This window comes from Etheostoma cragini, chromosome 9 (assembly GCF_013103735.1).
Source record: "Etheostoma cragini isolate CJK2018 chromosome 9, CSU_Ecrag_1.0, whole genome shotgun sequence".
Classification (NCBI taxonomy): Eukaryota; Metazoa; Chordata; class Actinopteri; order Perciformes; family Percidae; genus Etheostoma; species Etheostoma cragini.
This window is the reverse complement of record NC_048415.1, coordinates 15,052,553-15,055,133: the sequence shown is the minus strand read 5'-3', so window position 1 is coordinate 15,055,133 and position 2,581 is coordinate 15,052,553. Positions and strand designations below refer to the sequence as shown.

Here is a 2,581-nt window from a genome sequence, read left to right as displayed (position 1 = left end):
CTAATAAGAAGAAGAAGAAGAAGTAGAACAACAACTCATTTACATGTCATTACTGGGTGCTAGGTAAGACTTTTGGACACCACAATACTGCACTAAGTGCAACCTGCACAATTGGTTGATTTACATTTTAGAATACATTTTAGCAAATTATTTAAGCAGTGTAACATTTTGTTTTCCCATCCTGTATTTATTTAAATATTTGTTCTTATATTTTATTCCTATTATTATTATTATTTCATGTATATTGTATGTATATTTTTTCCTAGTATCTCATTTCTATTTATATTCTGTGTTGTGTGACTGATGTACATGTGCTGCTTAACACCGTAATTTTCCATTTGTTGGAATCAATAAATATCTATCTATCTATCTATCTATCAATCAAGAAGAAGAAGAAGAAGAACTAGAAAATTCCGCAAGGAATTATGACACTGTGTGCCTACAACTTGATGCACATCCTAATAAGACTGGCTAACAGTAAATCTGCTGTCTGACATATCCTGAAAAGAAATGACAACATGGCCTACAGTGAAGAGTTTCCATGACAGGGGGAGTTTGTGCTTGGTTATTCAGAATTGAAGTGAAACTCTATTCAAACTTTAACTGTATGCTCCACATCTTTCATAAATTCAGGGTATTTAACTTTTAAATCACGTTAATACTTTTTATTCAACCTCATTTGAAGCTTTAAAAAAATGCCCTTCTGCCATTTCTACATTAGTGTGTTTTGGATAGAATGTTCAGACTCAGAATAGGAGATCCAACTGCAGATGCACATTTATTTTAACTTTGTAATACATGCATTTTATTTATGTTTTATTTACACTTTATACTATAAATATATTATTATTATTATTATTATTACTTTTCAACACTCTGACCCTTTACAGTTAGACAAAAAAGGAATTCACATACTAAAAATACACACCCATTAATCAAACATTAAAAACAATTCAAAGAAAAGTGAGGTTTGACTTGATTTAAACATGGACTGATTGGTGCAGACTCAGATGTGTTTGAGGAGAGTTTCAGAGAGAGGGGACAGCTATGGAGAAGGCTCAGTCACCCCAGAAATACAACAATCAGGGCCTGAGAAAGGATTTTAGAAATACTGAGGTCCATGATTTGAGCGATTTGCTTAAGTGTTAATTAATCATATCTCTGTAAAGGTTTTATTTTTTCAACATGAAGATCTAAATGTGGTTTCAAGGCCCCCTAACACACATTTTTAATTAATAGGAAGTAAACCCAAAGTAAAATTGTGTTGTCAGTTACACCAATTTAGAAGTAAAATTCCTGCAATCAGAATCTTACTTTAGTAAATGTACATCTGTACGATTGCCAAAAAGGCCCTTTGTTTATTATATTAATATAACTACCATTAGGTGGAGCTAATTTTAACTCTATGAAATGTATACATAACATCTGATCCTATATACATATCATATACAAACAGATCATATACAAATAATGCAACTAAAAAACAAATACAAATGCCCATGTGAAGGTAAGCATTCAAAATAAAAAGCCACTTTGAACTTAACAAAACAAATTTGAAGACTTCTGCTCATTTTCCACTGGTTGATTTTATTGGACAGAACACCTGTCTGTTTGTTGACACAGCAACATGAAAGTCTCCCCACTTCAATTACTAACATTTGTACAAAATGTGTCTTTTAGAAAAGGATCATTTGTTTGGGAGAGTGTGTTGGGATACAGCAGTGTGGAGATATTAGCATCAAAAATGAGGAAAACTGGTTGTGTACAACTAACATGAGTAAACCACAAGTGAACGCGTACCAAATCAAGATAAGCTTAACTGCTACTGAGTGCTCTGAATGTACAACTGAGTTGGAGCACAGCTCATTTAGACACACAAGACTACAGTATGTGCATTGGCATGACAAAGTGTTAACTATACAGTACAAAACTATGCAAGGTCTTTCATCTTAAAGCACCCTGTGTTAGCCTCCTATAGACTACGGCTTTCTTTCAACAGGTTGTCAAATATATTGTGTCAGTCCTAACGTCCCTGTGCAAATAACCCTAGTTTGAATCAAGTTTAAATAAGAGCAGGCAAGATAACCTGTGTAATGGTGTCTAACCCAGTCGACTCCTTGGAGATTGACAAAGCTTTTGAAAGGGGGCCATGAGACAGAGTGACATGCATGACTGCAAAAGATTAACAGAAAAAACAAAAAAAACAGATTACTAAATGACACAGATTAATTTAATCAAAAAAAACATGAGGTAAACAAAACATATTCATGGTATCATCCACACACCAAAAATTGCTTTCCATGTCACTGCAACATTATACTTCATAAAAATTCAGATTTTCGAAGAACACAAATGACAATTTATATATTTCTGTTGTGTATAAACTGATCAATTGGTTTCCTGTCTTCTTGACAATCGTTTTGACATCGCACTTCACTCTATTACTATTTCTCTTTTAATAATAATAATAACAATACTAATAATAATAATAATCATAGTAGAAGTAGTAGCACATGGAAACAGGAAACAGAACAAAAATTGCTCTTTTTGACCTACTCCCTTTCTTTGTAAACAAACATAT

At 32.8% G+C, this 2,581-nt stretch overlaps 1 protein-coding gene across 1 annotated transcript in view; it reads right to left on the bottom strand.

Moving 5' to 3' along the window:
- Positions 1-1,567: 1,567 nt before the first annotated feature.
- calr (calreticulin) overlaps positions 1,568-2,581 on the bottom strand; it is a 6,493-nt gene continuing 5,479 nt past the window's right edge. The window contains exon 9 of the mRNA XM_034882672.1: positions 1,568-2,581. This exon is cut by the window's right edge and continues 354 nt beyond it. The gene's annotated coding sequence lies outside the window, so the exon portion shown is untranslated.